The following is a 22,500-nucleotide window of genomic DNA, read 5'->3' on the forward strand; positions in this document are numbered from 1 at the left end:
CTCATGTTGGCATGTGCATCCACCGGACAGGTTAATAATAACGCGGCACGCATCATTGTTTTCGTGGAACATTTGCAGAGTGTGAACACTCTGCAAGTCAATTCGATTAGTCAGAGTTCTTTAACTGCCTCGGGGATTCCTCTTAGTGCAAAGGGCCAGTGTCAATTAGCAGGGTGGCTAGCTGCTTTGCACCACTGTGTTACAGCAGCAAACGCTTTGCAAAGTCACTGCTGTTTCTATGATAACCTTTTATTGTGAGAATGCCACCAATGCAAATTTCTTAGCAACACCTGCTACTCCCATTGTGGCGACGACAACGGGCTTGTCAGTTTTGACTCTATTTTTGTCCCTTGGTTGTTACATAAAATAGTGGAAAGCGAGAAAATAGCCGAGTGTTTATGCCGGTCGCCGGAAAGATCCTCCCTTTCACACAACAGTCGCGCATGTATTGCGGCTATCAAGGTCACTTACGTCCCACCTCGTTAACTTTGTCGCCTCTGTTTGTACGCCTTTTTCCCTCCGTCTTTCCACACGCCGCATTTTTCACGAGACAGTCAACTGGTGACATTTTATCCCCGGCAGGCAACAGGAACAGAAATCAATTCCGAGAGAACATTATAGAGTCCGGAACTGATGCACATGGCCGACGTGTTTTACACGGATTCCACCGCCATTCTCTCCCCCATCAAGGACATTGTTAAGGGCAGAACACATCAGAGAATTTAACATTTAATTTCTCTAACGTTCCACCAGACGGGTTGGCTTCGCTTTTTCTATTTGTCGCCATGGTCACACTGGCCTGACACGCGGACTGGGTTCATCTTAAGCCATCTGTATGTGGCCATCTGCTACGAACCTCTAATGTTACTCAGTGCTTCGTACGACGAGTCAGGCGGATGAAACTTTTTTTTGACTTTTTGGCCCGCATCATTCACAGTATGAGAGACAGATGGTTTTCTAACACCGGCCTCTTGAAAGGGGGAAACGCTTGATGTAAAGGGCACAACCCCCAGGTGAAACTCTCGCACGGTAATCGGACGTAGCCTGCGCTATAAATACGTCCGGATCGTCCCACCCTAATGATCGCGCTGTAAATTTATGGATGTGTTCGGATGGATAATTGAGCCAGGGTGCCATTATTCACGAGGGAATGAATCACAATTTGACTTTCTGATTGCAGCGTTTAGAGGAGGATGCTAATTTCCTTTTGACGTGGGCGACTGGAAGGTCACGAGCCCGATGCCGAGTTCATGAGGAGAGCGGCTCTGGAAGCAGAGCTGGCGGAGGGGTCCCGAATGGATGGCCCCTTATTCTGCCGTCAAGATGAGAATATTGAGGAGAAAATATATATCCATCATCCCATGCAGTGGCCAAGCTTTGCTTGACCCAGCAATCGCAGTGCTAGTTTGTTGTTACCTCTATTGCCTCGGTATTTTGCTTTTTTGAGTTAAAATATCCCTTTTCTCTTTTGATTGTTTTATGTTAACTGTGAGTTGATCTCAACTCTTGAGACTGAAGGAGAATTTCTTCAACTCCAGAATCGGTATTACTAAGAAGGTGCTTTTTCTTTGTTTAAAAAACAAAACAAAAAACTATTGTTTGCAAGTCACATTTTTTGATTTGTGCTTGACTTGTTTTTAAGACTAAGAAAATGAACACTTCATTAATCCCCCACTGGGGAAATTGGCCTAATTACAGCAGCATTTAAAGCGTTGCAGAGAGAAAATAAGCATGATAACAATTTTTTTTTAAAAATGAAAGCATAAGAAAACTCAACATTTCGATTAACATGCAAACTCTTTAATAGCTCTCTGTTTGGCACTGAAAATGTTGTCTTCATTTTGGCACCCATCGAATGCCAACAGCAAATGGTTTTCGTTGACTGGCAACGATGAAATGTCACAGTCATCAGCACGAGTGCGCTCGTCTCATTCGCAGCGTTCACCACCTGGCCACCTCGCCATAATGAGATCTTTATTTAGCAATTGAAACGCTAACTATGTTTCAAATTTGTCCGCTCTATTATTTTATTCCACATAATAATTGCCAATTAAACGCCTATGACTGTCCGCGTGCTTGCTCAGAAATAATTAATCTGTGGGGGAACTGCGATAGGCACTTTGAACAATCAATCCCTCGCTGTGCAGCTTGATTAAAATTTCATTTTTGGTCTCTCGGAGCTTCCAGCTATTTTGGGTTGTAATCGCAAGTGGCGGCGTTTAAAGTTGTCGTCCTCTCGTTTATTTAAATCCTCTTCTTATTGCTGCCACTCACGCTCTGTGATCTGTCCGCTTCGCCTCATCTGGTCTGAAGTGAAGGTCCTCAGCGCTGTCCAGCCCTCTCAGCTGAGAGGAGCTGATCTTGTTTCCGACCCAGCTTGCGCAGTCTTAATGCTAAAAGTGTCTGTTAGCCTCCGTGGGTTGCCTGTCCGATCGGTGCCTTTTTTATTTTTTTTTTTAAAAGGTTAGCAGTCAAGCGAGAAAGGGGAGTGAAAATAGAAGGACCTTGAAGCTGTGATGACGCTGTGGCAACAGTGGTGAGCAGTGGTGGAGGTGAAGGAGGAGGAAGGAGGAGGAAGAGATGGGGGGAGGAGGAGTGCACGGTGAAAAAAGGAAGAGGTTGGTTTTAAGAAAGTGTGCCACCGGGATCAAGGCTCAGGTTAACTAAGAGACGGACACAGGCTCAGCTTCCATTTGTGTTTCCCCTCCCCTGAAGCCTCTGATCCTCCTCGTCCACTCTTCAACACACAGAGCAGCTTTTGTGGGTTGTCCAGGTGCTCACTTAATAAATAAATAAAATACATAAATAAATAAAATGCTGGCTTCCCCACATTTATTCTACCTTGAACTGGAAATTACCACAGCGTTGTTCTCTTTGTTCCGAGACCAGAGGATAGAGGGAGCTGGAGTTGCAATTGGATAAGTATGAATTAATTTTTGATTGCCCGCTATAATTAGGCTATCAACCTGACACGCCAGACCAAATGTTCATCAAATCAATGGAGGTTTATTTCCCGTGACACTCTGGGTGGGAAACGGAACAAAGGAGGCGCCTTGAAAAACTTGGAGGCTGACTGGATGAACCCTCCATCTGTCACATTCAAGGCAGTCCAATCAGCTAGCATCAGCTAGCATCACTGGCTAGCTGGCGGTGCCGTAGCTTCCCCTTTACTGTCTTTAAAGGCTGCTGATTGGTATGGCTTTGACAGACCTGATAAAGAATGCAATCGAAGTTGTTGATTTCTTGAGCTTATTTTGACACAAAATAGACAGACAGACAGACAGACAGACAGACAGACAGACATGAGCTCTAATCCAGCACAGACTGTTGTATCAACATGGCCAGGCTCTCACAGACCGTGGCCCGTTCTCTTCTTATCTGAACGCCTTCTGCTCCTGCCTCTTCCTGCAGAGCCACACGACTTGGCAGCCAGGACGGCAATTTCAATAGTAAAAATAAAATAGAATCTCTTTCTCTCGCACAATTCGGGAGCCCCAAAGTGGGCACACTGTGTCTTAATTAGCTCTGTGTTTGCTTGCGAGCAGGAATATCAATTTGTAACAGGTTCTTTTTTTTCCACAGCCAATTTATTTATTTATTTATTTATTTTTGCCGCATCTACATCTTTTAGAAACCCCCAGGATTGCCTCAAAGCTGCAGCGGCGTTCCTTCCACTTTTTTGTTGAGCCAGCTCTTCTTCTTCTTCTTCTTCATTATTTCTTATATTTTTCCTCTTCTCTGTTCTCACAAACAAAGTCCATATTTTAAATAAGCTCCCTTCAGGTCAAAGCACGTTGTGCTATTCCTAATAGAATTTTCTTGCTGCCATTGTATGTGAATGTCGACTGACGCGGTGGCCGTGTCCCGGACTGACTGCGGCCTCTTTCAGTTTTCCATTCTTGCAGTCTTGTACCAACTTAAGCTCAAAGCACGGCTAAATATGGAAGCAAACAAAAGAGTTTCTTCAGTTTGCCTCGAGGTCTGCGTCGACCTATTCTCCAATCTTTTCCCAGAGTCTTTGGAAAAACACAGGCAGCGCATATCTACGACTTTTAAAGGGGCGTAGAGCATTTTTTTTATAAATTTTATTTTAGGAATTTTTCAGCTTTAAAGTTACAATAAAGTAGAGGGTGCCCACATGATAGACATCATTGAGGTTCCCATCTTTACTTTGTCAGCCTTGCCGCCTTCCATCTTGGGCTTTTGCAGAAGAGCCACAGCGCTGCAGCCCTGAGATATACGGCTGAATCTAAGTCTGGAACAAGCAGTCCGTCCCGTCTGTCTGTCCCGTCTCCCTGCTCCTTTTGTTTACTTTTTGGTCGTAGTTCCAACACACATCTTTTGCAACCGGCCACCAAAAAAAGAATATCTGATATCCGAAACACAACCTGGTAGCCGAGAACAGCAATGTACTTGTTTGTTCGTTGCCTTTTTTGTCACGGAAACAACTTTTGCATCGTGATCTCAACAGTGTCTAAACAAAGGCAGACGCCGCCTTGTGGTGTTGTTTAATATTGCAGTGATAGCACGAATGACTCTACCTCTTGCGTCACATGCAGAACTCACTCAGACCTTTCCTGCTTCATGTTATCACATTGTCCTGCTGTCAACAAGACTGTGAGAGAGAGAGAGAGAGAGAGAGAGAGAGAGAGAGAGAGAGAGAGAGAGAGAGAGAGAGATCTCATAATTGTCATTGTCCCGCACAGTGATACTAAACACACCCATGTCATGTCACCAGAGAGACGTTCAAGCCTATTTCAAGTCGTTGGTAATTTGGGTGTCTTTGGAATCAGAGTGAAGCTGTGCAGAGTCTTTTCCTCTCCGCCTGTGGTTCCCGCTGCAGCGCGGCCGATGATGGATGGCTGAGTGTCGCTGAGGGTAGGAGGCGCCGAAGCGCGCAGGGCAGTTTAGGGACGCGGATATGACATTTCTAACAATGTTTTCCACCGTTGCACTGGGAGGGTGTTTAGTGTTTCTGCCCGGAATGGAATCGAATGTGAAGTTCTAACTTTTGCCAGTGATCTGAAAATGAGCCGTCTGTGATGTCACAAAGGGGAAGGAAACCATACTTCACTGACACCTCCCTCCCCAGGGTGGTGACAGCACCATGGCCAGGTGTTGCTTCTCTACCCTCACCTGCCACGCGCATTACATGTGCTGTCCTCTTACTTAGTTTTCATCCCCCATCAAACAAGTGGCTGGTTGCAACAAAGCTCTAAACAGAGGGCGAAAAATGCTGAATTGAAGTTTTCTGAATCATTCAAGGACCATGCAAAGGCTGCAGTGAAAAATGAAAATTTTAATCAAATACACCCTTTAATCCTCAACACAGTCTTGATGTACCTACGGAATTAATTAATATCAAATTGAGATTTTTTTTTTTTTTGTGTGTGTGTGTTTGCACAGAACAAATCACGATGCAGCTGGGCGCCACCGTTAGCGCTCATCGGCTAATTGATCTATTAGTCAAGTCCTCGCTATGCTCCTTAATTGTAATTTGCAAATGTACAAATTGCCATTAATGACGGGCCGATCTCCCGCGCCCACCGCATGGCAACGTGAGAACAGCGCGTCCTCGCTGTTCCCTCGCCAAAGGTGCAGCGGCGCGCTCACGCGACAGGCATTACGGATCATTTATATGCCGGCGCACGGCAGCGTCCTCATGGAGCTTGTCAGCGCAAACCCAGAGATTAGTCGCAGCCAGGAACCCCCCCCACCCCCCACCCACACACACACACACACACACACACACACCTCGTCACCAGCAGTCGCGATGTCTATCTTCCGCCCTCTTGAGAGTATTTGCCTGTTGTTTGCACGTGTGTGTGTGGGTGTGTGTGTGTGTGTGTGTGTGTGTGTGTGTGTGCGTGCGTGTTGGCGACGAGGGGGAAAAAAGACAGGAGCAAGGTGACCTTGATAATCCCCTTCCCTTCATCTTTTAATTCTCCTTGAGGAGAGGCAAGGCGAAGAAAAGGGAGCAGGAGACGGATTTCATTTGATATCTCCCTCCTTGCTTTGGGAATACGCCCCCGCGCCCCCCCCCCACCGGTCCGGCTATCTGTTTGTCTCTGCGGCTGGCGCGTGGAATAAAAGCCGCCCTTGGAATTAATGACTGGCAGTCCGCGTCTCCGTCAGCGTGGAGTCCACACACACACACGATCTCGCCCAGGGATCACGCATGCATGGATTTTCTGGGACTTAATGCTGAAAGGCCTGACCTCTAGTGAACCTAAAATTAGAGTCCTGCATGAAATTAGACATGAATCCCATTATGGAATAATCCCCATGTTTTGCCCTTAATAGCTACTTTCAAACTAAACAAGCAGCAAAACTTTTTTTTTTTTTTTTTTGTATCAATCAATTCAAAACTCAACAGCTCGGAACCCCTGCGCGGGTGTGGGGGGGGGTGGGGGTGGTGGTGGTGGGGGGGGGGGGCTCAGTTTGACGGAACTCTTACAGCCACCCGGATCAATATCGTCTTCCCTCCTTCGCCTTGCTCGCGGGATAAATTGGCGCGGCGAAAGCCGCAGAGTACACAAATAATTGCGGGTGTGTGTATGCGGCAAGACTGGATCACAAAATCCTGTGGGGATAAAAAAAAAAAAAAAGCCGGAGAGGCTGTAAATGAGTTTGAAAGAAAATAATCATTAAAAAAAAAAAAAAAAGAAGAATGAAGTGAGCCGTCTGGATGGCACTCAGCACCGGGCAGCGACAAAAGGAGAGACGAGGAGCCGCGATAACAAACAATGCAGGAGAAAACAGAGAGGAGGAGAAAGGAAGGAGGCTGCGAGGCTGCGAGGCAGCGCTGGACTGCAGTGGAAGAGGGCTGAGAGCTTTCACCAGTCAGAGCACATGCCTTGTTTTTCATCCCATTTCGCTATTTGGCCGGACTGGAACACGACGAGAGGCCAGTTCAGCCCTTTTCTCCCCGGACCTCTGGCTCGCTGGGCATGTTCTCTGTTTTGGGATCATTGTCTGGATTGTTTGGTGGTTTGTGAAATACTCAAGACGAGCCCGTCTGTGACCAAAAACCACCGTCACCACGTTCAGAGTCACTTCAATCCCCCCTTTATTCTTCTTCAGCAAGTCATCGCCGCCACGTGGAGCTGCTGCCGCATGATTGGCTGATTGGCTGCTTAGCTATTAGCGTGCAGATGAATACTATACCCAATAAAGGAGCCGGTGAGTGTATGAGAAGTTGAAAAGCAAGAGGTTTACTGAAGTACTGAAGTACTGGCCAAGCATTGGTTTTACGTTGTGTTGACGATTTGTGTTGGATCCTTGTGTAATTGATGACGCAGTTTTGAACCAAACTCAAAGGGTTCTGAAGGTAATCGATCAGAATCAATAAACTCGTTGTCCATGCTGGTGCTGCTGTTGTTGTCGGCACCTATTTTCACGACTGTCTATCCACCGTTGAAGTTGGTGAGGTTGCGCCAAAAAAAACTAGAAAAGAACGACGACGAGAAAAACAAAGCCCTTAAAAGTACGACTACTATCAACTGAGTTATTTTGTTTTTTACAAAATCATCCAAAAGCCAATCTAGAAAACCACAAACAAAAACGGAGGGATGTCCCCAATCACAAAAACAGGGTGAGCTTTGGGAAAGCTGATCTTAATTTAGTGGTTCCTTCAGTGGGACACACCAGCACTGCTTCAGGTGGTTAAACACATCATCATGCCTGGTAGTAAATATGATTCAGTCGGCATGACACTAAGTACCTGAGGCAGGACGGGAAGGTAATGAGATACACAACGGGAACAGGTGGATTAGTCTAGATTATTCTGTCACTAATCATTTGATTCCACGGCATTAATCTGGATGCTCACAGGTGCGCTTGCATCTTGAGGAGGCCGTGTGTCCTGGGTTTGGTCTGTTTCTGCGGCATTAATTCAAGCTCGTTGCCATAATGAGCCGACCCTGGGAGGCTCGTCAGGGTCCAGCCAGTTTTCAGTTGTTTATGCAGCCTTAAATTATTTCGACGAGACTGTGATTAGTGCGAGGGCATGCGAGGGAGATTAATGAATCCCAAGGTGCTGCATAATTTATGGTATTATGGGGTGCTGCCGCTCGCCTCCTGGCATTTGTCAGTCTGATGTCATTTGCAACGAGGAACTGCGCCGTTTACCATCCTTGCCTGCGTTGAAGCACACTGTGCCTACAGCCTCCGCTGGGAGTGCGCCGTCATGCAGTAACAGCACAGCGGGGATTTGTGGAGCCCTAAAGACGCCGTGAAACACACGTCTAGGTTGAGGGCGTCAGTCAGCAGCACATTCTATTCTGTTCTGTATTCTGTGGCGGTGCCATACCAGTTATCTGTGTATTTATTTTCAGATGTGGGAAGTAACAAAGTGCAAATACTTGCTTACAGCTTTTACTCCCAAATTTGTACACAAATCTTAGGAAGAAAAATTAGGAAAGCCATGTTTGTAACTTTTGTGTTTGAAAGCCTTTAAAAGATACAAGTAAGTCACTAACTTATCATAATAGTTGTTGCTTGCGAAGTGGCGCCGTTGTGTAGTTCAATATAACACTGCATGTTGTTTTAGAGGGAGATTATTTTACCTCAGTACATCGTTTTGCCCTCACTGTTCAGTGTGTTTTCAGTACAGAGAATATATGTAGAGAGAGTTTCTCATTGCACTTTGAATTCACATGCACATCATATTAAATCTGTTACAAAGAAAATAAACAGTTTGGTATTGCATTAGATTTTCTGATTTAAAAAACAAAACAAAAAAACGAAACCCCTTAATCTCTTTGATATGAGAACTTCGAGTTAATCACCCTGCCGTCGGCAAAGTATTTGCTCCAGGCTCAGTATATAACACCTGCACTCCGCTGCATTAATTAACAGTGCTGTCATCTCACAACAGTTCTCCTCCTCCTCCTCGATTCATCTTAGTCTGTGTGGCAGAAATATTGCAGCCAACAAAAACAAAAAACAGATGACTTCATACGGTCTCTGGTTCATATATTGCGGGGAAACACAACTTTGGGTCTCTCAGCAGCCCTAAAGGACTTAAAAGAACAGGTGCAGCTTCACTCCTCCTACCAAGCACGTTCCCTCCTCTCCGTTCTGGAAGTAACCAAAAAAGAAATGATGGATTACGCCACAGCGGCAACCGAGTGGAAAATCAATTTCCCCCTCCGAGAAAATGTTACACTTACACAAATTATCATATTTCATGCTAGATGACACATGCAGAGACGCTTTATTTTCAGCCTTTGATTTAGCTCCCGGGTAGAGCGGAAACAAGCTGATGATAAAAACAAAAACAAAAAAAAACAAAGTGTGAGTCGGTTAACAAGGTGGCGGAGGAAAGAAATGGCACTTGAAGCGTCGCCCCCCCACAAATGTGCAAGTGGCGATAGATGCGTGGACTCATGTCGCTGGACGAGATTATTCAGAGGAAACTTTCCCTTCCGAGTCTGCAGCCCGACAAACAAGCTGTGAACGGAAACATTCAGTAACCTTTTTAAAGGAGCAGAAAGTGGAAGAAATTCTGAGCTTTCGTCTGTCGGGTCGTTTAGCAGTGAGCATTGGAGTTTCAGTCCGAGGTGGGAACTGACATCCTGGGCTCTCACGTTGGCCGGCGGCGTGTAAATTGAGTGCGCGGGGTAGGGACGGGAAGATTAACCGATGCCCATCGATACCCAGAGTGATTTTGAAAAAAAATTCCGATTGACCATGGGCTAACCAGGCGTTTCCTGCCATGTCTGCGGAACCCATTAAAACTAAGATCGTGAAATGCGAGGGCCAGACACGACTGAAGTCTCATGCTCACGACGTGAGACTGGGCAGTTCCGCCTCAACATGAAATGTGCATCTTGTGATTTTGTGGTCCAACAAGTGGTTGCTTCCTCTCCAACTGAGCTGCAAGGTTAGCTAAAGCTTGATTAGCTTGATTAGCTAGCCTCTGACTTGCGACCGGACAGTGTTTATCCAAGCTGACGGTGAGTCAGGTTAATCAGCTGCAGGTCGGATGGCTGTTGATTATTTCCTGAGCATAACTCTGAATAATGCACTGAATAAATCATTTTTTTCCCTCTTTCCTTCTAGCTTGATAAACACATTTTGTCATTGTAACGCTCATGGCCTCACTTCTTGTTGCAAAACATACGTAGCTTAGTCACACATTTTATCTTATCAAACATAATATTATAAGAAACAACACTTAAAACAGTGACATGAACCATATTTATGATAACAAGGGTTGGCTCTCGTCAGTGCGCTGTAAGCCCTCAACCTTTATCCAGCATCGCCCGTTTTAACCAAGTTAAGAAGCGAAAATGCGGCACGTTTATGACTGCCACAACAGACTGGCCGTAGTCTGACTCCTTTATCATACCATTTTTATTTGTACAGCACTGAATCCACATCCGAAGGCATCTCGAAGCACAATCTTGCACAATCAAAAGAAAACCAACTGAGTCCTCCGGAGCAAGAACGGTGCAACAGTTGCCAGGAAAACCTCTCCGGTGGGAGGAGATCAAGCGCAGATCTGGAATCCAGAGGGCAGTCATCTGTTTTGACCGGTTGGGGTGAAAAGAAAATACAATAAATGAATGAAGAATCTTGGGAGAATGATGCTGATTTCAATGTGTCCTCAGAGAACATATTAATTCAGAACACAGAGCTCTGAGTCGAGCCCAACATCAACAAGTGCTATCAGCTCCCGAAGTCTCAGCCTCCTTGGATGTCGCTGCTGCCTTTGTTCCCAGATGCAGGCCGGTCCGAGGTAGAGATGCTTGGTAGGGAGATGCTGCATCCTCTCTCGGCCTGGTACCTCAGGTCACCTGAGGTTTCACCATGGGCGCATTACTCTGTGTGTTACTCTGTGTCTTGTTTTACTCTGCACAAAGCTTACAAGGCATGTTTATGCATACATTGCCAATCTTATTAAGGAACCGAGAAGTGATTAATTTTGAGAACGATCACCTTTTACAAAAATAAAAAATTGCTCAGCAAGAGCTCAAGAGCAGTGTGGCTGGCTGTGCCGTCAGCCCCTGTTCTCCTACAGTGAAACATTTACTTTGGCATCAGAAAACTTGGAAGTCTTGGAGTTTTCCACATTAAGGGCATTAATGCTGTCTAGCTACCTCGCTATCTTTATCGCTGTGTGTGTGTGTGTGTGTGTGTGTGTGTGTGTGTGTGTGTGTGTGTGTGTGTGTGTGTGTGTGTGTGTGTGTGCGTCTTTAAGATGTGATTAAGACAATTACAATTCCCAGTTACAATTTCCACTTATGTGCTGTGTCTCAGCTCACACACATGCTCATTGCCAAGGCAAATGGCTTCACACAAACACTATGAGGCAGAATGAGGTGAGTCGAGTCGAGCAGGGCTGAGCAGGGCTGAGTAGACCCCCCCCCACCCCCCCTGCCAATAGATCTGGGGTTTAAGATATTTTGGGATGCATTGAAAAGGGAAAGGAGCATGTTGGAGGTGTTCAAGGATCCCCTCGTCTGTGCTCCTGGGTTCCAGCAGCGTGCTGCGATACAGTGCGAGTTGTCTTTTGTCCAGTGTTAGGAAAATTACTTTGCAAAAGTAATTGGTTACAATTAAAAGCCATACAACAGACACCATCTTGACAACAGGCAAACATTTTTATATTACTGTAAGTTCGGAATCGCTCACGACTACAATCCAGAGAGAGACAATTCAACTGGTGGTGGTGGTTCAATTCCAACCTTGACTGGAGAACCAAATCAGTATCAAAGTTACATGAGAAAAACCAGGCAAAGCAACAAAAAAAACAAATGGTCAGACAAAATTAAAACTGTAATTATTAATAATTTATTAATAATACCACAAAGTCACTGCAATTTAAATACATTTTCCAGAAATGAAAGTGAATACAATTATCTTTATTTTGTGGTCAATGGGAAGAGTCTCATTGATCTGCGTTGGTTTTGAGGAAGCCACTGAGCGTGGAGCTTCAAAACTTTTCCGTCCCACCCTCCAGCACGTCTTTGACCGCGGCAAGGAGAGGGGCTGACGGGGAAACACGAGCAGACAAAGCATAAAGAACATTGTGAGAAGATAGAAAACAGCAGCGAGCTGATGAAAAGGCAGAGTAAAGCGAGGAGGGGGAAATGAAAACGCGACCTGGAGAGGGTTGGCGAGGAGGCGAGGCCACGAAGAGGCCACGTCGATTATTGACTGCGCGCGCGGCACACGGCTCGGAGTTACTCCGACAAATGGGATTACAATTTTTCTCCTCTCGCTGCAAGCCTGAGATAAATAATTTGCTTGAGGGGTCAGCCTGGTGCACTTTTTTTTTTTTTTTCAAAGAATTTCAAAGGAGCTTTTGGACAAATATTCTGTTATTTCTTGGACGAGAGCGTTCCGTGGCCGCCCACTCCGTCTTCCTCTTCCATCTTTTTAATTAAAGCAGCAAGTTTTTTTTAAATCTTGCAACTCTAAGCACTTTTCACTGCCTTCCTCGCGCACCCAACTCCCTTCCAGATGCAGGTACTTCATTTTAACGTCGACGGCAAGGTGGTTTGTTTGGGCAAGAGACCGTGAGCACTCAAAGGGGGGGGGGGTGTTTAAACCAGGACTCAGCAGGACTCAGCAGGACCCAGCAGGAAGATTGATGTTTTTTTTTAGACTCGATTTGTGGCCAATTCCACCAGTAATCCTGCCCACATGCCAAAATGCATTGAGTTGCTGCCAAATGATTGGCTGATTGCATTGACAAGCAATGGAGCATTGTATCTAATGAAAAGGGATGGTTTAAGTACACCCGTCATTTTAGATAGGGTGGACCCCAACAAGGCAAAACCGGTGTTTGGGAGTAATTAAAATCCTGATTTCAGCTTGGGAACCTCGGAGAAACTACCGGTACCCCTTTGGTGTGCACGAACGTTGGAGCTGTGCTAAATGCTTCACCAGCCGCCTTTACTTCACCCTGCTGTTATAAATTAAGAGGAAAAGAGAGGTGGCAAGTGCAAGTACAAACAGACACACGCACGGTAAACTGGTGATGATGATGATGATGATGATGATGGTGATGGTGACGATGGTGACGATGGTGACGATGGTGACGATGATGACGATGATGATGATGATGATGATGATGATGATGATGATGATGATGATGAAAAGTTCGTCTCAGACTACTCCTTGGCTTGCTTCAGGCTGCTTTTGTTCTCGGATGCCATAAAATCATCTCCCCTTCGGTAACACTTCATCTTCTGGATTAGTTACGCCTAACTCTCCAAGACAGGGTGCAATGCACGTGTCGGGTAAGATAACAGAGCAGGTTAGACACACGGGAAAAAAAAAGGCCTGGAAGCCAAACTGTTTTTTTTTTTTTATTATTATTCTTTCTTCCTTTGTCTCTTTCTGTCGGTCCTTCTCCTTTTATGTAGATTTTTCCTTTCCTGAAAAGCCTCTCCTCTGCTCTCCTCCGGACAATAAACACACTGAGTAGGAGTATAATAATACGCACATGTTCTTTCTTCGCATGCAAATGCATTCACAGCAAAGACGAATTCCCCCACAAAACGAGGTTTTGTTTATTCAAAGAAAACCATCGCGCTAGTTATCAGTGATTATGCAAATCCCAACATATGGCCCTTGTCGTCCCCCCCACCCCCCACCCCGACATTTTGTTGAAATCATAATGATTTATGTGTGGGGTATCTTTGGAAAAACATTACGTTCATGTAAAAGGCTCCCCCAGGCCTGATAAAGAAGGTTCTGCTTTGTGTGAGACTCTCTCAGTGGTCCAGAGGGGGGAGCTGCGCTCGGATCTGGTTTTGCCTCAGTGATGTCAAAGCCGTTGTTATCTCCCCGTAATGAAGCCTCGGGTCAGATTCCTCTCGTCTGATCCCTCTCGTGCCCCTCCGCATTGTGCCACGTATAAAACACGCTATCCTAGCGGCGGAACAGATTTCACCCCTGCAGCGTCGGCAGCACCTCCGGGGCGCCTCGGACGCGTCGGCCTCCCGTCTCATTTTCACCGACGGCAGGAGAGATTCCTGGGAGGATGCTTTGACGGGGTCGCGACCCCGCCTAGCCTCCCGCTAGACTCAACAAATTGCTTGTGTTGAGAGACGGATGTTTAAAAATTTACAGTGTGCCACGGAAACCTGAGCAGGGATCAGAAAACTGGATGCTTTTCCTCAAAATGATGTCCGGGCAGTTATTTATTTTTGCCAGACATTTCAGCGTAAACTGGCCGCAATCTATGCAGGAATATTTTCTTGCACACTTAAGGATCCACAGCCAGCATTCAATCAACTGAGTCAGGTTGAATTCTATGCGTCACCCTTTCTAACCGGTCCAGGCCGTCCAACCGTAGCCTTTGACATGTCCTTTAAGTACCCTGTACACGGGTTCACTGTCCATGTCTCCCGTTGGACAAGAACAATTGTCTGTCCAGTCTGCTGTCTGTTCAACTCCCAGCGACTTCCCAGCAGGTCCATGACCTGCAGTAAACATGGTCAGCAATGGGAGAAATATGTCCTGGCCGAGTTTCTGCGAAGGCCGCGAAGCATGGGTAAAAACAAGCGAGCCGTAAATACCAGCCCTCCCTTTTGTTCCACAGCCGCAATGTTTTTTAGCTGCGGTTTTCTTGGCCGCGCTGGTTATTAGCCATATTAGAGGCCAGCCTGCAATCTCCCGCCCCCGCAGGTCAGCAGAGTTGAACCCCGACAGGAAGAGGCTGTCTGTGGGAGAGAGCGGACCAAAACCTCAAAAGCAAAAAAAAAAAAAAGTTATTGCTGTGTCATACTTGACCCGCCCTTACATTGTCTCTGCTTTCCTTCATTTATTGTCTCTATCTATTCCCCGCCTTGAATCCCTGGGTCCTTTTCTTTTTTGACTGTGGCGCTTGTGATGAACACAGTTATCAAAGGAGACAGACAGTAACTCCAACTAATGATGAAGTTCCTTCTCCCCACCCTTGAAACTCATTTAAAACTCATCATGTCAAAATGAGCTATGGTTCAGAATGTCATAATGCGGTATGCATGCCCTTGAGTTGAATAGATTTTGAACTTCTATGGTTAATTGGCTCAAATTACACTATATATATGTATATATATATATATATATATATATATATATATATATATATATATATATATATATATATATATATATGTATATATATATATATATATATATATATATATATATATATAAGTATTTTGCCCTCTGAGCTCAGCCCTTGTTTCAATTTTGCACAAGATGAAGAAGCACCAACGCTGTTTTTAGGCAAACTTTTGAAAGCAGCTCCCTCTTGCCGTTCCTCCAAAACGAGCTGCTCCGTCGCCAGTGGAATAAAACATCGTTGTTGTTTTGTGAGGTTTGGGGGTTCAAGTGACTCGTCTGGGGACGCGCCGAGTCTCTGCAGTGACAGGAAAATGTGTGACGGTGTGACATTAAGCAACAATGTGGGAAAGCATTGCAAAATGCAATAGGCTGCAGAGAGGCACAGACAGAGGGAACATGGCCATATTTAGCTCGTACGTCTCTCTCTGTCTTTATTGTATGAGCTCATTGTGTCCGTTTCATGAATCCCTCTGTTCCTTTTTTGCCCGAGTGGCCTTTGCGTCCCATTGAGCTCCCTCGCTGCCTCCGCAGTTTGATTGTGGCTTTGCCATTATTTTTGGAAGACAGCACATTAGTGCTCTCACATTGCATTAAATACGATATAATGCACACATTAAAGTGGCAATACGCAATTTACCCCCTCCCCTCCGCCTGAGAGCCCAGCCGAGCAAGCCTTGATGCAAAGCAACAATCACCCACTTGTGAGCAAGGGACTTTAGTTATTGTTCAAATATATAATGCTGCTGTAAAGGTTGAGTGAACAGGCTTAACACCTGCTTCACGTTATCTAAAATGATGGTGATATATAACTCTAAACCAGGCAGTCGACTCCTGTTAGCAGATAGTGTTTCCAAGGGGACCACTATCAGTGACGGACCTGCTGCCTCCGACACAAATTGTGCCGCATTTGTCCACCATTGGGGCGGTTGGGTGTAGCTATTTGCAACGGTGGTTAAGGCAGCTGGGCGGAGGGAAGGAAAATATACACATGCGCTAATATGCACAGTCCGGCTTTGCAAACAAAGCGGAAAGTGCTCAACATCAACAGAGAGTGTGGGCGCGTGCTGCGATGCTCTGCCCCTCCACTACACTGCGATTCACATCGCAGTCTTGTATTAAAAATCTGTCAGTGATGGAAATCACCTGCAGCCCCTTTAAAGCTCTTAAGTTTTAGATTCCAATCACTGTTCCTTCATCTTCACCTGCTTGTTGTACATCGGCCTGTCATGCATTACCCAGATGGCGAAGGTACCCTTCAGTGTCAGACAGAGGCGCTCGCGTTTTATATATGCATACATATGCAACGCAGTCGTCGTCGTCCCCGTGATAAGAGCAAGTAGCACGGGAAGGTCTCGGGTGAAGCTCGGGGTGATTGGAGGGTCGCGGTCACGCACAAGCCCTTTTCTCAGTTCCTGACATATAACAACAAGTAACAGTGTGCATGCATATATGTATTTATGCACGTATGCAACTGCACTGTCAATCAGCCAGCATCGTGCTGACAAAAGTGTCTCAGGTGATATATGATGATTTCAGTAATAGGTCCTCTGGGCTATTTGGCGCTCGCACAGTCGTCCGTGCTCTGCTCACTCATACCAATCTACACTGACTTGGGCAGATGGCAACCAGCGATGGAGAGTCGGGTGACAACATTTGTGAGATTTGTGGAGGCTCCCCGAGAGTTTTAAAATGGAACACTTTGGTTTCCCTTCCCAAGTCAAGACATGGGGAAGGACAAAGGGGACGGACGAGGCAAGACTCTGGTCGGAAAGTCCTGCCCTGTAATTGATGCAGACGTATGGCACCTTATGCAATAAATGTGGGGACGGAAAATGGATGAAATTGCACATGAACCCTGGTTCCACTTTATTGCGTAAGTCTTATTTAGTGTTTTTATTTCTTGTTCCTTTTAGAAAATATTCCGTTAAATCATACCGTGGATGCATTGATGTACAGATGCATTGTGTGTTTGTATGTCTCACTACACATACATCTACAAACATACAGTACTTGCACACACACACACATATATTACTGTGAGTATGTATATATATATATATATATATATATATATACATATATATATATATATATTTATTCTTCGTGTGTGACAAAACAAAGGAAAACGTGTTGCGTGACTCTTTAAGAATTCTTTTTCTCACCCCTCTGCACACTTTTGAGATCCCCCTGTCTCATTGTTTCTCACGCGCGCCCACACAGCGCACACCACGGATCAGGTCACTTCCACTTGAGCGCTGAGGTGTGCGCTGTGGTCGGTTCACTGTGCATCTGCCTCTGTGTATAAACAGTGCTTTCCCTGCCTGAAGGCCTTATCAGCGACTGGCCTTCCTCAGGATGTCGGTTGGCACTGGCCAGACCACACACACACACGCATGCACACACACACACACACGCACGCACACACACACACACACGCACACCATGGAAAATCTTGGTCACAGCTTGAATTTCTCTTTTTCTCCATCTTGGAAATCACATCAGTGCTGAATATTTGTCGTTACACTTGAACATCCAGCTTTTGCCCGGTGCTTATTTCCCAAGAGACGCCGCAAACTTGAAATGAGTTGATGTCGCGTCGAGCTGATGTCAACACTTTTAGTGGCCGAGAGCTGTTTTTTTTTTGGTTTTTTTTTGCTTCCTCCCAGTTCTCATTCTTTCTTCTCCACCAGAATCACTCTCAATTGATTTTGATGAAGAAGAAGTGAGTTCACTGCTCAACTGCAGCAGCACATTATCCTGATGGGAACTGATGGCCATCACTACCCCATGCTTAGGCACACAACCTAGAAAACCTTATTTCCTGTTGTGTACCTCACCCTCTGACTGATACGCGCTTCTAAAAGTACCTTTCTTGTACAATGCAGGCCGAGAGAAGGAAGCAGCCTAAACCCAAACGGGTGATGGCAACAAATTAATTCATCAGGGCGAGTTGAGATTGGATATAGGATCTCCTTCTTCCGAAGAAGAGACTTGATGTCTAACTGTGGACACAACTGTAGTCAGCCGTTTATGGCAGAGGTGGTAAAAGTATTCACATTTTGTGCCAAAGTAAAAGCACGGATATTTAAGTAGAAAAGAACAGAGTAACGGGTCATCAGACAAATACATCCTCGAGTGAAGCGCAGATACCTGAAAACTTTCCAAGGCACATTAGTATCATGAGTATCAATAAAGTATTTGTACTTGTTACTTCCCATCTCTGTTTTTTTTTCATGTATACAATACATACACTGTAGGAGAAAATCGGTGTGGATAAAATGATATTGAAAGATGATAATGCATGAATGCAGTAAATCAGATTGACGTCTCAAAGGCTGCTCAGTGCAGTGCAGCTGCCTGAAGATATGGAATATTGATATGATAGTGTTCCACTTCTAATGGCTACGAGCACTGGAACGCTATCATGAGTTCTTTATCTCAATTCTTTCTCTCTCTCTCAGTGATGACGTGATGATTGAATCAGGAGCTGAACTCTCAGTCTGTGGCTTCGGCACAACGCGAAGGCGCCGACCCTTTTACGCAGCGCACGCGAGTTGATATCTCCTCCGCCCTTTATTGTCCGTCGCCCTCCTGTTTGAGGAAAACCAAACCTTTTCCATTTTTTTTTTCACGTGGAAAAATGTCAGCCTGGGCCAAAAACAAAACAAACAAACGAAAAGAATCACACTCACACCCACTCAGACGTATAAATAGCGGAGACGACGGCTTCAGATAATTGCTTTCTGCACCACTTGGCACACGTCTCCAGCAGCCCGGGGTTCTAAAACTGTAACAAACAGTGCAAAGACAAAAAATGTCTAAAGGCGTAATAGAATTTGTTAAGTGTCTGTAATTGATATGACTTAGGGTGGCTAACTGGAAGGGCAGACAGTGAAGTGGGCACTCCATAGCCTGAAAACTGGCAGTTGATGTAATAAATAGCAATTGAGTCTCCAACTGAACTTGCACGTTCAAACTATTAATGAGTGTTTTGCTTAAACACCGCCATCCGTCACCGGGTATTTACACAGTTGTGCAGCCAACTCTTACTAGATTATGTCACATGATATTAGATAAGATAGTCCTTTATGAGTCCCACATGGGGAACGTTCACCCTTGCGGCTGCAGGTCTTTGCCTTTGTTTTTAACAACTGCGACCAGGCGATAGCAACCCCTTCGGTGGAGGTTAACATCTGACAATGTAATGCAATTTGAGGTTAGTTGAAAAATTAAAAGGTAGGTGATAATGACTGAGGCGCTCGCTGGCATCCGACCATTAGTAGCGTTTGCACTCCGCATGCAAATCAAGTCTCTGCCGTGTGACCCCCAACTGCTCGGAAAAAAAAAAAACACTCAGCATGTGACCCCCGAGCTGTTGTGCCGCACTGTGTATTTATGAGCCGCTGAGTGCAACAGTTAAAACATTTTTATTTATTTTTTTTTTTAAGGCTTGCACACACTTGCACCCCAACGCCAGGCGGATTCAAACTAACACACTTGACAAAGTCCCAGGGTGTCAGACTTCGCGCGACGCTGCCTGTTGTTATTTTAACATTTTAACTGTGTGTTTTTTTTTTTCCTCCCCTGCCGGAGTGCAGAGACCGCTGCTGCACAACAATACATTTGCCACTTTGCATGCAGGAATGTCGGGCTGACAAAATTAAAGTGCTATTTCAGTCATGCATAATGCCAAAACAACAAGATTTTGAGGGTTCCAGACTACCAAGGTCTCTGCATTTAGTCCCTAAACCGACGACGAGCTTTACCGCCACACTTGTTCTTGCCAGTCTGTGTGAAGACAGAGGGGACTATTTTCTTTCAATGTATTCAGGGAACCAGAAGGATGCAGAAGGTTCTAGATTATAACATCAAATTCATCAAACTCAAAACAGCTCGTATTTTCCATTGATTGAAATTCAGAAGATACTTTAGTTTACAAAACAGGTTTTCGGCCCGACGTGAGGAGCGAGCTGAACTGGGAGCACCGACTTGCTTCTACTACTTAGCCCTGAGCCAGGTCTCAGCCAAAGCTAGTTCGCGAAAACAGATATCAGCTGGTCAGCCAGCGAGAGGTTCATCCTCCCTCCAGATCAGGACCGCCTCACGGAGCAAACAGCCAGATTAGGAAGTACGAACCTCTGATCTCTGACAATTATTTCTTCCTCCCCGTTTTATTGGTCACAAGACCCTCAGCCACCCTTCCCCCTCCTTGACACGGAAGACTAAGGCAGTAACACGTTCTTCTTTTTCCCCCCCCGAAAACACTCTGCGGGTCATGCGGTCATGGGAATCATTAAGCCATTGTCAGGTCGGCCCGATGATCCGCTGCATCGGTTTCGTACATTTGTTTTGCCCTCACGTGCTGCCGTAAGCCCTCGCCCTCGCCCCCTCAACACAAAGCCGAGCCAGACGGTCGCAAAAGCTCGCTAGATTTTGATTTTCACGATGAATACAGAACTTGAAAGCGAGGTTTTCAGCAGGGGGTGTCAGAAAAGTTACCACAGGGATAACTGGCTTGTGGCGGCCAAGCGTTCATAGCGACGTCGCTTTTTGATCCTTCCATGTCGGCTCTTCCTATCATTGCGAAGTAGAATTCGCCAAGCGTTGGGTTGTTGCACCCACTCAACAAGGAACGTGAGCCAGCTGGGTTTAGAACCGTCGTGAGACAGGTTAGTTTTACCCCACTGCCGCTGATGTGTTGTTGCAGTAGTAAAAGGCAAAGAGGGGGGTGGGGGGTGGGGGGGGGGAGGGGAAGGGAGACTTGGGAAAGGTCCCCGGGGCTCCGAGGTGGGACGTGATCCCTCCTGACAGGAGACGGTTCATGTGATGGGCGAGGAGGGGGGGGCTTAACCCCTCTGGGCCGCGCGGCACCCTCTCTCAGCCCGCCGCTCTGCATGAAAGGACGCGGAGCTGATTCCTTGACGTTGGGGTTTGAAGGTGGGAGGGCGGGGGCTTTAAAGACCATTTGTTTTTTTTTCCCTCCCCTCGGGAAAAAAAAAAAAAAGGACAAATCTTGTCTTTTGCGATGGGTTTTGAAATACCCGGCAAGATCAAAAGCAAGCGCTCGACCGGAGCTCTCGCGGCCACACAGGCCACAGCGTTTCATTTCTGGTCATGTCGGTGAGGATGAATTCCACATACTGATGAGCGGTGGACTTTTTTCCCCTCTCTCCGTATCCTCACGTCACCCATGTTTCCAGCCTTTTTTTTCCGCCTCGCGTCTTGTCGCCTCGCCGTGTTCTCTTCCCCCCTGCGGCGTTCTTACACGCGATTTATGAGAGTGAAAAACTTGAGATTAGCGGCGAACCCGGCTCCAGCGGCGGTGTCATCGCCCCCCCTCCAGTCTTAAATAAGATCAACCCTGTGACCTGAAACATCAGCGCCCGCTGGTTTGATTCAGAGTCCCTGACTCTGCTGTGCATCAGCTTGAATATTTCATGCACCCTATATATATCTGAGCTCCGATGTCACGTTCCAAGTCCAAAGTGTGCCGGGTTGCATTTTGCAAATTCTTGGTACCTCCTGCTGAATGACTGTGTTTTTGGGGTGGAAAGATTGGTTTGAACGAGCCAGTCTTCTGCAGGGGTGAAGACCCTATTATTCTTGGAAGGTTTCTTGTTAATGCGTCTTCCCACCTCATTCTGACCCCCTGAACGTACTCCTGTTTGGCCTGGTTCTTCAGTTGGAAGCCCAGGAACAAACCGCAGGCACCTTTAGATTACAGATGTAATATTTATTTTGGTCGCAGGTAAAGTAAAGTGACAGAGCTCACAGGCTCACCCTGGTGTTGCTGTGTAATCTACAGTTATCTTCTTGGGCTGAGACTGACTGCCCTGTGCTGGGGTTGGACTCGGCGGTTTCCCGGCTCTCATTGGCCACTTATTTCTGAGGAGAACAAACCGGACCACTGTTCCCACAGATTTACTCGAGTGTGACATGAAAACGTGCGTTGGCCTTGAAGCGTGTCTCTATCGTAACAGCTCAAGCTAACAAACAAAGAAGAACTTGTGGCTAGAACTCGCTGCTTTATTGAGTTAAAGGTCACAGAGTTATGATTGCATGAGGACGACCAGTCATCTAAAGGAAACAAATGGCCGAAATCAGAACAATTTGGCAAGCAGGTCAATTTTATTCAATTAATTGAATTATAAAACTGTACAAATTTGCTCAATAGCGCCCCCTTAGAAACGCTTGAAGCACCCAAGACATGGGACAAAGACCCACGTGTGACTCTCTTCAAGACCTACATTTCATACAATGTGACTCGCGAGCTACTTCCATTCGTTTTTAAGAAACGACTATTTTTTAGAAACGCAGAAGACAAGAAGCGCAGACCGTTGGAGTCTGGAAACTTCAGTATTTTAGGCGGCGCTCCTCTTGCTGAGAGGATTATTAGCGTCGTCAGTCTGAGGGATCGGCGCACCACAAAGA

General features: G+C 46.0%; 1 protein-coding gene across 6 annotated transcripts in view; it reads left to right on the top strand.

Moving 5' to 3' along the window:
* kank4 (KN motif and ankyrin repeat domains 4) overlaps nt 1-22,500 on the top strand; it is a 69,427-nt gene that overhangs the window by 18,201 nt on the left and 28,726 nt on the right. The gene's annotated exons all lie outside the window — the stretch shown is intronic.

The sequence above is a fragment of the Nelusetta ayraudi genome, unplaced genomic scaffold (assembly GCF_046127955.1).
Source record: "Nelusetta ayraudi isolate G7.1 ecotype Tasmania unplaced genomic scaffold, CSIRO-AGI_Nayr_v1 ptg000084l, whole genome shotgun sequence".
Taxonomy (NCBI): domain Eukaryota; kingdom Metazoa; phylum Chordata; class Actinopteri; order Tetraodontiformes; family Monacanthidae; genus Nelusetta; species Nelusetta ayraudi.